Source organism: Bidens hawaiensis, unplaced genomic scaffold (assembly GCF_021521415.1).
Source record: "Bidens hawaiensis isolate Kalapana, Puna unplaced genomic scaffold, B.hawaiensis_p1.1 tig00001299_1, whole genome shotgun sequence".
In the NCBI taxonomy this organism is placed as follows: Eukaryota; Viridiplantae; Streptophyta; class Magnoliopsida; order Asterales; family Asteraceae; genus Bidens; species Bidens hawaiensis.
This window is the reverse complement of record NW_027491074.1, coordinates 99,729-115,902: the sequence shown is the minus strand read 5'-3', so window position 1 is coordinate 115,902 and position 16,174 is coordinate 99,729.

The following is a 16,174-nucleotide window of genomic DNA, read 5'->3' as shown; positions in this document are numbered from 1 at the left end:
TTGTGTATCATCTTCTTGTCTAGCCTTCAAAGCCTCCATTGTAGCCTTTATAGCATCATCTGCTTCTTTTAATTTCCTTTCATTTGCCTCTTCCTCTTCTTTCATGTTTATCAAGGCTTCTATGACTTCTTAAGGAATTTCCTCCTCCTCTTCCATCTCCAGATTATCCAACTCTTACTTCATTAAATTTATAGCTGTGTTTACAGATTCAGCCTCAGCCACATCTGGATGAACTATATTCTCTTTGTATAAAATATCATTAGATTGAACTGTATATTAGGTAGGGGGTGTAGATCATCATCAGTAAGTGCAACCCCCTTTCCCTTAGCTTTCCTTTTCTGAATTTATTCTTCAGTTTCTTCCTTTTCTTTATCCTCATCCTCTGATTCTTCATCATCATATGCTTGATTTAGCATGTTTAGGGCATCTGATGGTTCAACTTCCACCACTTCCTCTTCAGAACTCTCATAGGTCTGTCCAATCACTTTTAAACTCTCATCACCTTCAGGTTTAGGTTTCTCCCCCTGTTTTGGTGCATCTGAGGTCTTCTTAACCCCAGACTGCCCCTTAAGGGTTCGAATCCTTATTAAAGCTTCATTTAGAGCAGCTTCTAATGCCGAGTTCCGTCTGGCCAAAATGGCGTTACGTTCTCTTAACATTATGTTTTTGAACTCAAGTTTGGCATTTTCACAAATAACATCGTAAAGATTGGGACTTGATGGTGGGGTTTCAACAGTAGGCTTTGGAGCGGGTTCAGAATCAGCAGTTTCAGGGGATGGGACCTTATATGGTTCAATATATGGGGATTGAGCTGGTAGTGGGGAGGTTTCATTGGTAGGTTGGTCTTGAATGGGTTTGGGTGATTGTAATGGAACTTGTAGTGGAGATGTAGGTGGCGTAGGAACAGGAATATCATTAGTAACAGGTTCGGTAGGGGATGGTGAACAGACAATATTGACATCACTGTTAACCACAGATGCAACAAACACATCGTCATCCATCGGCTCATTCATCTCCTCCTGTCCATTTACGGTTGCAATAACCTCCTTATCTGCAGTTTGATCAATTAAAAGCATTACCATCATCATTATCATTATCATCGCCATCAGCATCCATACCAACTCTATCTTCCTCATCACTGTTGCCAGGGGTGCTCGGTACATCAATGGTACCCAGTGCAGGCACTAGTAACCATGGGAGGACATCCCATTCATCATTATCAATGAACTTACTCTGAGCATCCTTCATTCGTTTGCATATATTTGGATCTTGCAACCTCAAAATCTGCCCTATCCTTTGAATTTCTGTAGAGCTCTGTTTATTAAGATCTGCAGAAAACGTGGATACATTATGAATCTTTGATTAACTGGCTTCTCTCCATTTGAAATCAACCCTTGAAAGATGAGTATTGAAATATTGAAGGGTTGTTGGTAAAGAATGGCTACAGTGAGAGTCCCAAGCTCTCGACTTAGCAAAGTCCAAGTCCCTCTTCGTGGAGAAAGAGAGTGAATCACGTGATGAATCAGGAACCTGTGGAGTAATGTAGAGCTCCCCTTCTGAAATTACCCTACTTTGACTCCTCCTTGATATCACATAGTCTCTTGAAAGACGCTCAGAAGTCTTGGGACCGAGTAAGAAGGCTGAGCCCCAAAATTGTCATTTAAGTCTAGAGCAGCCCGGATTGAAGCTTCTGTTATCTCAATCTCGTGGTTTAGAACCGAAGCCTCAATTATTTCTCCATTGACATCGTTGACATATGCTGCGGAGCCCCAAAAATCAGAAATGTGATTTTTGTATATCGTGGGGTTTTCTGTCAATGCCACTCGCAGATTAGAGTTGGTTAGGAAATTTATCATTGGCACCAACTCGCGATTATCATCGTCTATCTCTAGTTGCGCACACATATTGTGCCGTTTTTCGAACTTAAGAGCCATCAGTTCTGCCAAAATAGAAGAATGTCAGCACACAAAGTTGCAAAACTGGTATATGAGAAAGGATAGATGAGTAATGGCTTCTTCGATTAACCTGTTCCGTAGTAATATGCGTAACTGTCAGAACAAGTAAACAGTTAGTCAATTTTTTCAATTAGAAACCCTAATTTCAAAGTCGGTGCGACGATTATCGAATAACGATGTCTTACCGTAGTCGAAACTGAGCTAATGGCTATAATCGAAGTGAAGTTAAGCAAGTAAAAGAACAGCGAGCAAGAGGGAGATAGCACGAGCAAGAAGGCTTTCGTTTAGGTTGAACAGGGAGAAATGTGTGAAAACTTTCTAAGTCCCCCTTTTATACCTAACGTTTGGGTGGTACTGTACCTTGGTTTGTCGTCTAGCACACGACAGTTGTCATTTAATTTCAAATTTAAATGCGCCTCCCTTGCTCGAGCATACAGCCAAAGGAAAAGCTGGCTCCCCCTGTACACGAGTACATGGTACAACTCTTGCTCGATGTACTTGGAATATTCTCTGTCCTTGCTCGAGTACATGGTACAACCAGTGAGATAAACCAGTATTTCACTAGACTTGTAGTGTGCTCGAATGTATTGCGCTCGAGAGTCACACTAGTAATCTTACCTTACTCGACTATGCATTGTGGTGGATATTTAGAAATTTATCAACTCTAATCTATGCTCGAGATGACTATGTTAGGAACTTTGCTCGATACTGTAGCTCTATGTGCTCAACGTACTTCTATGCTAGAAAGCCTTATCTGATTTTATCTTTCCTATTCCTGTACTCGAACTCACAGCCTAAGTGTCTAGCCCTTCAAATTTACTCGAACTATTTCACAAAATGATCAAGTTCCTCAGCTCGAATGCTTATACCTAAGTATCTAGTAACAATGATGCTCGAAACATATAAATGTCTCCTATCATTCAGTTATTTGTGCTCGAAAACTTAGATCCTAACTATCTACCATGCAATCATGCTCGAAACACATAACATCAACTTTCAAAGTATAGCAGGTGCTCGAAGATAAGATACAAAACTTAACAAAATTTCCAGAATGCTTGAGAGTAAGAGTCATGCTCGAAACACTTAACAACAAAATTTTCATGTCATGCTCAAAACAGATGTCCATTCACACATCACATAGTATGCTCGAAGCAGTGATACTTAAACAAGCACAGTCTCTATGCTCGAAACACTTAACTGAATAGGTATTTCAGTTTGAGAATCACAACTGCTAAGCCACTAACCCAAGACATGATTAATCATGTCTGGTGCTCAAAATTTCAATCTTTTTCAAGGAATAATCATTGCAGAACAGTAAGTTAAATTGAGCAATTTGTTTAAGGTGACTTAAGAGATCAAAATCCAGTTCAAAATACAATTCATTTTAAGTCACTGGAAAGATCTTCAATTATGGGATTAGACTATTTAAGACAACGATTACACCACTTCATGGGCAGTGTTATTATGACTCACGTCAGGTTGACAGCAGGTATACTTAGCATAATGGTCATTGCTTTCTGTGATACATTTAGAATTCAATTAGAGCATAAGATAGGAATGGTTATCATTATAGCTTCAGATTGCCTCTAATCTCTTCTCAAAGCGTATTTAGCTTTCTCCAAATCACTCCGAATTGACTCCGACCCCCTGATGCCCTGGTTAAAATTGATTTTTGTACACTAGATTTTAGTTATATTATGTCTTTGATAACAGATTGTAAGGTTGAACGTTGGACTTACATGCCATCCAGACTTACATGCCTTAAATTCAGGGTTTTTAGGACTTACTCGTATGCCCCACCCCTGTAGTTCCCTTAGTGCCCCTTAAGTCATGAAATCAGATATCTTATATATATATCTTATACTTGTGATCCTTTTATACTTTTCAATCTTTTTCTTTCTCTGTTCTTTTGAGAGGTTTTCCGTATATCAATAATTTATTTCTGCTCAAATACTTAATAGATATTTTTATAGACCAGAAACACCAACGGGCTCGTGTATGATTGGATAATCACCTTTCTGCCTATCATTCGGAGAGATATGCTAGAGAACATACCTTATTTTCCAATGTTTCACCACATCATACTTAGCAAATTTAAGTGTATATCACATATTGCAACTATAGACTATGGATAGCTACCATACTTTGCCAATGACTGTACTCAAAGCCTTTTGAACTTATAATCCATGGGTTAGTTATCTTAAACAGTTTTCTATCATTTCCTATTTTAGGTTGGATTCAATTTCCCAGAAAACAATTTCTTGCTTCCATGAAGCTGGGAACTTGGATAATATATTATCATTTCTCTTATTCAATATCACCGAGAACAGTGTTGTTAGTCAAAAACTTTTACCACTTTTAAAAACCATTTCCTTTTGAGAGTTCAATTGAAGAACAACGATTTTTAAAGATGGTGTTGTCATTTAAGCATTTGTAACAAGCACACACTTTCACAGGATAAAAAACACAAACATTTGAATAGCATAGAACCAACAAATCATCACTTAATTCTGTCGAGCATGCTCAGAACTTCATCGAGCATGCCCGTCTATCGAGCAACCTTAGAAGTATATCATTTTAATGAATGTGCTCGATAAACTTTAACTCTGTGCTCGAGCAGTAATTTGCAAAGAAAGAGCACAGTATCCTGAACACATGTACATGCTTGACCATTAGTAACAACACTCATGCTCGAGTTACTTGAGAAAAACTTCAAGTATGGATTGTTTGTGCTCGAAGAGCATTAAACACCCATTTTCCACAGAAGCATGCTCGAAACACTTGCAAAAGTTTTTCAAGACAGCATTCTATGCTCGAGCTGTTGAGCAATGACATATGTGCTCGAATGACTTAGAATAGTCTTACAGGAGCCTATGCTTGTGCTCGAAGAGCAACAATCACATTATCAAGCACAGATTCATGCTTGAAGTACTTAAAATCATAAAAATTCATCATGCAGGCACATATCAAAGTACTAAAAGCTATGATTAACTTAGTTAACAGAAATTCCACATAAGAACAGTCACAAACATGATTCATGCAATTCGAGTAATCATTCAAACATAGCAATTTATCATGCAAACATTCAAGGTGAGTAACATAGATAATCAATAAGCACCTCACTTAAGCACACATCCTAAATTAAACCTCATCAGCATTTATCATTCCTAGGCATTTTAACAGAAAATGAAACCTGGTCTTATGTAAAGGTTTGGTGAACAAGTTAGCCAAATTATCAGATGTGTCTACCCTTTTCATTTCTATTAGCCCTTTTTCCTGACAATCCCTAATGAAATGATGTCTAATTTCAATATGCTTAGTCTTAGAATGTTGGACTGGGTTCTTAACAATAAACATAGCAGCAGTATTATCAATGAAGATAGGAGTAAGTAAGAAATTCAGACCATAGTCCAGCAGTTGATTTTGAATCCACAAAACCTGTGCACAGCAAGTAGAGGCAGCAATATGCTCAGCTTCAGCGGTGGAGATTGACACTGTAGTTTGCTTCTTGCATTGCCATGACACCAACATGTTCCCTAAAAACTGGCAGCCTCCTAAGGTTGATTTCCTACTCATGTTGCAACCATCATAGTCACTGTCTATGTAGGCCATCAAATCAAAAGAGAGGTCTTTGGATACCAAATCCCCAAATCTGGTTTTCCCTTTAGGTATCTAAATATCCTCTTGACTGCTAGCATGTGTGAAACCGTGGGGTTAGCTTGAAATCTTTCACAGACACACATAGCAAACATAATATCTGGCCTAGGTGCTGTAAGATACATCAGTGATCCTATCTTGGCCCTATATTCATGCTGCTCCACTGGCTCCCCCTTTTCATCAGGTACCATTTTCTCATGTGTATCCATTGGTGTGGACACTGTCTTGAAGTCTTGGCACTTGAATTTGTTAAGAATCTCTTGTACATATTTGGATTGATTTATGAAGATACCATCAGCCTTTTGTTGTACTTGAAGTCCAAGGAAGAAATTCATTTCTCCCATTGAGCTCATTTTATACTTGGATTTCATTACTTGTTCAAACTTTGTGCACATTTGTTCATTTGTAGAGCCAAAGATAATGTCATCCACATACACTTGCAGCAACAGCAGGTCTTTGTTCCTTCTTTTGTAGAAAAGAGTCTTGTCAATTGCCCCTCTACAGAAACCGTTTTCCAACAAATGATTTGACAGCTCATCATACCAAGCTCTTGGTGCTTGATGTAATCCATACAGTGCCTTGCTGAGCTTGTAAACTTTGTTGGGGTGCATTGGATCGTCAAATCCAGGAGGTTGAGTGACATAGACTTCTTCATCAATTTTCCCATTCTAAAATGCAGACTTTACATCCAATTGATAGACCTTTATATTCATGGATGCTGCATATGCCAGAAAGATTCTGATTGCTTCTAGTCTTGCAACTAGAGCAAAAACTTCTTCAAAGTCCACTCCTTCCTCTTGTAAGCATCCTAGAGCTACCAGTCTCGCTTTGTTCTTAATAACAATTCCTCTTTCGTCCTTGTTTCTGAAGACCCACTTGGTGCTAATAGCATACTTGCCTCTGGGCTTGTCAGCCAAATCCCATACATGTAAGTCTTTGAATTGGACCAATTCTTCCTGCATAGCTTCTACCCAGCTGTCGTCTTTTAAGGCTTGATTAATGTTCTTGGGTTCAACTTGGGATAAGAAGCAGGCATACATGCAGATGTTTGCCTTTTCAGAAGAACTTTTTGTCACTCTTTCATGCAAGTCTCCTATTATGTTTTCTGCTAGGTGATTTCTTTCAACAGAAGTGGTTTGCACAACTTGTTGTGCAGATACTTCTGTTTCAAGATTTGTCATGTTTAACATAGTAGAATCATCTTCATTTCTTATTTGGGATTCTTCATTTGCTTGAACTTGATTTATCTCTGATGAAGATGCTTCATTTGATCCAAATTGAAGAGAGTTAAACAAAGACTGGAACCTTTCTTCAAAGTGGTTTATCCTTTCAGTCTGATCAGTTTGCTGACTTTGAATTGGATCACTCTCAACTTCACTTGGCCCTTCATTGGAAACTTCCACTACATCATCTTGTCCATTTGTATCAATTTCAGCAGCTTGAAGGTTGTTTCTTTCAAAGTTAAAGCCATTAGACTCAGGAACAACGGATGACCATAGCTTGTCCAGATCAATTTGTTTTCGCTTTACTTTATTTTCAAAACTGGTTCTGTACGTGCTGTCATCCATATCTTCACTGTAGATTTTGAATGATTTGATCATCTTTTCTAAGTCAAACAGCCACTTGGGTCCTTCAATATTATTGAAATGGTTTTCATTGAAGATTATATCAGAAGATTCAGTCACCACCATGTGCTCCTTCACATAGACTTTGTAGGCCTTTGAATGAGATGAATAACCTACAAAGAAGCATTCTAGAGATTTGGACTGGAATTTGTTCAAATAGTTCTTTGTATTTAGGAGTGACCATCTGCATCCAAAAGGATTTAAGAACTTTACATAAGGCTTTCTCTTAAAGATAACCTCATATAGAGTCTTATTTTGGGCCTTGTTCAAAAGAACCCTGTTCTGCACATAACATGCAGTGTTGATTGCTTCTACCCATAAGGTGACTGGTAAATTTGCGTCAGCAATCATGGTCCTTGCAGCTTCAATTAAAGTTCTGTTTCTTCTTTCTGCAACACCATTCTGTTCAGGAGTTCTGGGAGCACTGTATTGTTGAAAGATACCCTTAGAAGTGCAGAATTCATCCATAATTCCATTTCTGAACTCTGTGCCATTGTCACTTCTAATGACCTTCACCTTCTTTTCAAGTTGATTTTCCAATTTTAGTACATACATTCTAATTAAATCTGCAGTTTCATCTTTGCTGCCCATAAAGTATACCCAAGTAAACCTTGAATAGTCATCAGTAATTACCAAGCAGTATCTTTTCTTCCCAATACTTAGAACACTTATAGGACCAAAAAGATCCATATGCAGCAGTTCCAAGACTTCATCAATAGTGTTTATTATTTTGCTTTTATGTGAGGATTTGTGTTGTTTCCCTTTCAAGCAGGATGTGCAATTTTCTTCCAATTTGAACTCTCTTGTGGGAAGGCCAACAACATGTTCACCATTTACAAGTGTGTTCATGTTCTTTATATTCACATGACACATCTTCTTATGCCATAGTTTAGTTTCATTTTCAGTTGCTTTTGACACAAAGCATGAACCACCTCTTGAAGTTGCAGTATTCATTCTTAGTTCATAGAGGTTGCCATTTCTTGGAGCCATCATCATAATCATGTCAGTTGGATTAACAAATTCAGGCTTCAAGATCAGGCAATGTTCATCATTGAAGGCCACTTTGTATCCTTTATCACAGACTTGAGAAATGCTGAGCAAGTTGTATTGCAGTCCTTCAACATGCAGCACATTCTCAAAGGATACCTTGCCATTTGTGAGTGTTCCTCTTCCAACAATCTTTCCTCCATATTCATCACTCCCAAAGGCAACTGGCCCTTCATATTTCTTTTCATAGTTTATTAATACATCCTTATCACAGGTCATGTGCCTGGAACATCCACTATCCATATACCATGAGTCATTTTTGTTCAAGGACTGTTCCTACACATACACATAAAACAGAATTAGTTTGAATTTGATTTACAAACTGCATCAGTTTGTAATTCAGTGTCAGTGGAAGACTCATCAGGAGTTGGAGTTGGAACTAGAAGTCGGTCTTCATACACAATTTCACAATCTTCTTCTGTGTCAGAATCTTCCCCATCCTTCACAACTTGTGTTTTGATTAGATTTTCTGTTTGCTCAATCACATAGTTCCTCTTTTCAGTCACCTCCTTCTTAGTCTTCCATTGAAATCCTCTTGGTTCATACCCCTGCTTCATCAGATATTTCTCATCTCCATTAAGAACACCAGGTCTAATCTTCTCCTTTCCTTTGTCACTCGACCTTTTGTTCTTTGCAGGTTTGCTAGACATACTTGGTTCATCTTTGATCTTTAAGACTTGTTTCAGTCTCTTTTCAAGCACTGACATAGTGAATTTCTGAAAGTCCATCTTGATTGGTTTGTTCAGATCAGGCTCTAGATGATATTTCTTTTTGACAAATACAACAGGCTTGAACTTGGAATGGGCTCTCAAACTGCTTCCTTTTTCATTTCCAACAGATCTTTTCATTTGAACATATTCCACATCTCCAATGTCAAACAGTTCATAGTTTGAGAAGACTGGATAGATTGGAGGATGTGACTGATCATAGGAAGATTTCACATTTTCTTCTGGTCTCTTCTTGATTTCAGACTGTGGTCTTACACGGATGTCAAAAACCACATGTTCTCTTCTAATTTTCTCACAGTGCTTTTTCATCTTTGGAGTCATTTTTGGCAGACGAGGAATCTTTTCACTTTTTTTTTTTGCTTGATCCTCTTTTCTTCCTGCCCTTCGATGACTTTGAGCTTCCACAGCTGCAATTGCTATCTTCACTAGAGTATTCACCCCATTTCTTGTTTTCTCCTACCAATTTGTCATTCTTTTCAGATTTTGTCTCCCCTGCCTTCTTCATTGCAAAATCTCCATTCTGGTCTACATACACATCAGCATATTGCTTTACAAACTCTTCTTTGTCATCAAAAATATTCTTGAACTGCTTAAGATATTCACTTCTACTCTCCTTGTCTATTTTTAGTGGGTAGCTGTCACAAAAAGGCTGTGGAACATTTTTGTACTTTTCTTCTTCAGTCATTTTATCAACATATCCCATAATATTGCCAGTAGAAACAAGGTTCTTCAAGAAATCCATTTGAATTAGTAATTCAGCATTCTTCATCTTTTCTTTTGCATACATCTTTTTCAATCCTTCTATTTCAATGGTCATTCTTGATTGGGTCTGGTATGCCATCATGCAATCATCCTCAAGTCCTTTGATTTGAGTTTCATAGGTTGCCTCACTTGATTCATACACATTCAAAAAGGCTTCATTCCTCCCACACTCAGTTTTCCATTTTCCAATCTCCTGATTAAGTTGATAAATAGTAATAAGAAGATAAGAAATTGAGACATCAGATTGTACCTAAGTATTCGAAGATTCAGCCTGGTCATGCACCTTTGCCATAAATGCAACATTTGCCCTCTCAATTTCAGCAGCATGATTGCTCCAATCAAATTCCCATATTGTGACACCCTGGTAACAGCCACATTTCCTTGGTCTCTCTACTGGTTCACATTGTTCTGATTTGATCTGTTCTGGTTTGTGTGAGCCTGCAATTGGTTGTTTCTTTGAGGTTGAAATGTTTGCTGTTGGGGTCTATTCGTATTTTTGTAGGGGATCTGGTTGGTAATCTAATTTCTTTGCTGCTGGAAATTTTAATTCTGGTTCTGTTAGAACTGATTTTGATTCAATTGATTACCAGCTTGCCTTGGCATGTTACATTCTCTTGCAAAGTGTCCCGGTTGTTGACAGTTATAACAGATAGCCTTTGATTTGTCAAATCCAATTCTTTCAGTTGGACCATTGAAGCTTGTTCTACTTGTCCTGTTGTATAACCTCTTGCTCCTCACTGCTAGCATAGTTGCTTGCCATTTAATGTCCATATCTTCTAAATCATCAGCATCTATTTGTTCTAGGTCTTCTTGCACAATTCTTGTATTTATCAGATTCTTGGCCACAACGGCATGGTATGACTCAATGAACATGGAGAACAAGGCCTGGTAGTCTGTTCCTTGAGTTGGGTTGTGATGCATGAAAGTAGTTTGCCCAGTTGCTGGAGATGGTGTGTCATCTTCAATCAATTGAACATTAAATCTTGATTGACTACTGCAAGATGAGTTGGTTTCTGATGGCTCCTCAACAATAGGCTGCTGATTCTTGATTGAGAGGTTGCCCATGGGTGCCACAAGGGCATTGTTCATTTGAAAGCTTGGTTTTTCCTCTCGAATCATACGGTTTTCAATCATTTCATGTTCAGCAGCCTTGAGGAAAGCTATCACATCATCTAACTTGAAATTAGGAAAGCTGGTCTTCTCTTTGATGAACTTGCTGGCAGTGTACAACTCACCAGACAAAGATGATAGAAGTTTCTTATTCAGGTCAAAATCAGATATCTGATGGTCTGTTGTTCTAATTTCATTCACAATCATCATGAACCGTTGCAAAACTGACTTTAGTCTTTCTCATTCCTTGAACTTGAATCTGTCAAGCTGCTGTTTCTATCTGTCTTTCTTGATGTCTCTCAATTCTGTATTCCCCTCAAACATTTCAATAACTGCATCATACATGCCCTTTGCAGTCTTGTGATGATTTACGGTTGTCAGAATTTCCCAAGAAAGCCTTAATTTTAGCATAGACAGAGCTTTATCATCCTTTTTCTTCATTTCCAGTTCAATAGTTGCGTTGTTGTTTGGAGCTGTTGAAGGCACGTAGTTTCCTTCAATGATAGACATCCACAGCTCTGGGTCATTGTAGTTCACAGCCGCTTCAAACAACACTTTCTATTTTATGAAGTTCTCTTGTCCGAGTAGCCTTGGAATCTTGTTTGTTGAAACTTCTTTGGTCTTCCATATCAGTAAATCTGGAGTTCTCAGTAGTGAGGACGGAGTAAAGCTTCAAGCTTCTTCACAACCTTCTGTCCTGTGGCCTTCAGCGAGCTTACTCAAGCTCTGATACCACTTGTCAGGACCATGAATCGGGTTAAACCTCTAAAGGTTGACAAGAACACACCGACTCTGCTAACCCAAAGGCCTATTGAATATCCCGACGGAATCAGGATATCCAACAAGTGGGAACGAAGGAGTGAAAGTATAACAGACACGAAACGTAAATGAATGATCAGTAAGAACGATTTCCAGACAAAGATTCACTGCATTTAATATATCATTTAATACAACAGTGAAAGGAATGTCTAGGGTTTCATGTATGACGGCGGCGGCGATTGTACGAGAAAACAAAGAGAACATTCTTTTTTTTAATGTTTTTCGTATTCAGTGCGTGCCAGCCTGTATTCCGTCTGGAAATCCGTGTCCTAAAAGGTATTCTAGGACCCCTATTTATAGACCCTGACATTCCTTCTAGAAGTTCCTAATCATTACATAATGAACTCAAAATAATACAAGTGTTGAGTCTTCGAGCAAGGAACCTATCTTGCTCGAGCAGACTCCCTATGCTAGGTATGCTCGATGAGTGTCTTCGAGCATATTTTACATAGAATATATTCTCTTTCGGAGAATATATTCTCCACCGGTAAGCTTCGTTCTTCTTGACATGTCTATGCTTTGCTTGAACTAGTCCATCGAGCAAGCTCATTCTTCTTGATGTCTTCAGTTATACTTATTCAGCAATCTTTAGCATGCTCCGATGTAAATCTTGCTCGGAAACTGAACTGTGCTTGGAGTCCTTGCTTTGATCACGTGACATCCTCTTATTGCATCCATGCTTGTCCCCATGTGCTCGATCATCCTGTGCTCATAACACTTGGTTAAAACTTGTATGATCAAGCTGTTTGCTCGATAAGCAATCCATGCTCGATAGAAGAATACTCTTGCTCGTTGAAGTGTAGATTGCTCGAAGCCTTAACACTTAGAAGAATTAACCATTTAAGGTTTTGAAGACTTTGCTCGAGGTAGTAAAACCATGCTCGATCGCCTAAGCTTGTTCGAAGTCCATACTTAGCCGTTTTCTCAGGAGGTTGAGAAGATTCCAATCTTCCTTATCAAAAATCCGATCCAACAGAAAGTATGTTTCTTAGGTCCGGAATGTCGAGGTGGATATATTATTTGCCCAAAACGGAGTTCGTTTGATTGGGTTTCCAGTTATTCGGCTATTAACACGTAAAACCGAGTGAACCTGGAGTTTGTTTTTAGTTCTGACAGCTTTGGGGGCAGACTAGTTCATGGATATGTGATTCACGCGAATCGAAGTTCGTATGGTCAAGTTATGAACATTTAAGTATTTTTTTTGTTTACGCCGGCAATTTAGGATATGTGTGTATAGGTTCAAACAACTTATACTCGAAGGTATGACTTGGTGAATCTTTTTGTATTTTTTGGTATGATTATGAGATATGAGAATTTTTCGGGAATGAGGTTTGAAAATGTAACGCCCGTTAAATTTCGTTAATAAAAAAGTAAGCCTTGTTGAGTATTACATTTTAACCGACACCCGATCTGGCATCTATAGGGACCTCCTAGTCATTCTCGAAAGTTATGTTAATTAACCTTTGGAAACAAGACATCACATCTTGCAAGTTGGAGGACTAAGGTGTAAATATATTTAATCTATAACCCTAACTTCTTTTCTCCTTTTCCTTCTGCCCGATCACACTCAAAAGAACCAGCCCCTCCATTGATTTTTTTATTTTTCTAGCCATTCCAAGGAGCCAAAGTCTAATTCAGGGTTAGTATTACATCAAGGATTGTCTTTTTCACCATTAAACCATTTATTGAACCCTAGAAATGCCCTAATCATGTTAGGGTTTGAGTTTTGATGATAACAGTTTGCTGGCAGATTCATACTCGTTTATTGTTTGATCTGTAACTCAAAGATAATTGATGTTTGTTGACCTATTCTTGTTCCATGATGTTCTACTTTGAGTCTAGTTTCCAGAAAGGTATAATTTGTAATATTTGGAAGAGATTTGAATGGTTTTTATGATATTATAAAAACATGTGTGAAAGCTGATGCTGGGAGTCGAATTCTGGTCTGTCTTCCCGACATCATAACCTTTTTTTAACAAGCTCAAACTGGTTTGTTCCACTTCTGGTAACTTCACATTTTGAGTTAGGATTCGAACCCAATTGCAATCATTTAATTTGGTTTGGTATTGATGTTTAAACAAATAAAAAACCTTTGTTGCGCACTGAAATAGCTGCACGTACCTTTTTGTGTTGGATGAATTTTTATAATATTTGTGTGCACTAGAAAAATATAAAAAAAAATATTTTTATAAGCCCAAGACATTTATGCAACTCTGGTAAAAATTTCAAAAATTATTTTTAATATTTTCCTATGTGATAAAATACATATTTGCACGCTAAGATCTGCATATTAGACTCGTTATTGATTAATATATCTCGGTTTAGGACATAACCGGTGTCTGTCCAATTTAGTATCTTTCGGGGCTGAATTAAGTGAAGTTCTTGCTCCGTCTTCTTCCTAGGTATGTCATATATATCATACTTTAGTATCGTGAGCAATGAAGTTCGCTTGATTGGTCAATTGTCGATAGATTGAAAACTAGGATTTCGGTTGTCTAGTTTGTTGATTGTTGAGTTTCGTTCGTCGTTTGACGGAATTAACAACCAGTTCAGATTGTGTAGCATCAATATGATATACAGGCTGTGAAAAAGTTAAATTTTAAGTTAATGGGGCTGAATTGGTTGTCGATTGCTTAAACGGGTCGGTACGACGCAAATTCGCGTTTAATTGGTAGTTTAGGCGCTGTAAAAGTGAACTGCCTACCCATTCAACTCGTGTAGTGTCGTGTGTCCTTGTTGGATTTCATTATACTAAATTTGGTCCACACGGGGCTGAGTTAGTTGCTAAGTACTTAAACAACTCGTTAACGCGCGTATTCGATACAATTAACAACTTTTGGCTATAGTTTGGAAATCCTTTGTCCCCGGAATTAACTAAGGGTGGTTTTCGTAAATACAAGGCCCCGGGGGCTGATGTAAGTAGAATTGGTATGAATGAGGCTTTAGGTCAATCAAATCATGTTAGAGCACCTCGTAGGGTAAGCGAGTCGGTACGGTTTAGTTAGTAATCTTTATGTGCAATACGACCGGCTTTTGATTTGTGGATTTGCTTAGAGTTTCTCTAGCTCGTTGGTATTTGCGTGACTCGTGTTAGGTGAGTTTTATGATACCCCTTTTTAACCTTTTTACGTTTTGGGTTGTCATACACACCTTATTACAAATATTACTCAATTTTACTCGTTTAAAACTATTTGAATGGCATTGCATAGCCTTATTATTATTTGTACATTTATGAAACTAGGTGTGGATTATATTCTATGCCTTAGGATATTTTGGACTTGTTTTGGTCTTAAATTCCTTAAGGTTATATATATGGCTTATGGTCTAGGCTCGAGGATGTTATTAGGCCTGCTATTAATTGAATACGAGTAGACCTACTAACATTAGTTCATATTTTGGAATGACTTATATATGTTACCTTATAGCCTATGATTGTTGATATTATTTAGTTCCTTGTGACTTAGATTTATGTGAGTAGGCCTATTGATGTGTGTGTGCATGGTGATTATGGCCGGGTCAAATATATTGCTCAGATTCTTAGATCCCTTGGTGGGGACGCCTATGTTGCATAATCATTATTAAGGCAGGTCAAATATATTACTCGGATCCTTGACTTCGTGTCTCGTGATTCGTGGTGGGGAGGCCCGTCGTTTTCTAAACCGTGATCGGGTCAAATATATTACTCGGGTTCTTAAATCCCGTGGTGGAGAGGACCGTATCATGTGTTTAGGTTTGTTAAGCCGTGATTGAGTCAAATATATTACTCGGGTTCTTAAATCTCGTGGTGGGGAGGCTCGTGTCACGTGCTTATGTCTTACCACGTCGAGGTCAAATATATTTCTCGGGTTTTTAAATCCCGAGGTGTGAGGCCCGTGCACGCGTGTTCGATCGTGAATGTGTTATTTGGTGATTATTTATTTGTTTGTTTATTTATTTGCTTAGTATTTCCTATACTGTTTTATACCTATAACCCTTGAAATGATTTATGAATGTTGTTTACTAAAATGTGAACTCAATCAACTCAAGCTGACTTTGTGTGCATGTTAGTTTGATTTTCAGGTTAAGGACTAGATATTATCGCTTGGACGTGGTGGAGACTACCCGGACGGTTGAAGGCATTCCTAGTCGAGGACTTTCAAATAAAATGAGCATTTTATTTTATATTTGATTTTGGGCACATGTCCCCCGTTTTGGGGTTTTTGATACTTATTATTTTCTGTTGCTTATTACTCTAAACTGATATTAATAAAACGAACTTGCTTTGGTTTTAACTTTTGGGTATGATGACCAACTGTAGAATTCCCAGGTTTCGGGGTCTTATAGAGAATGTTTTTTCGGTAATATTATTTATAGGTTATTGTTACGCAAGTGGGCGCGTCGGTTGTACTGATTGGGAACCTTGTGAAGTTTGATATTAGGCATTTTGTTTTTATTGGATTCTAAGGTATGTAATTATCATTATATCTAAAAT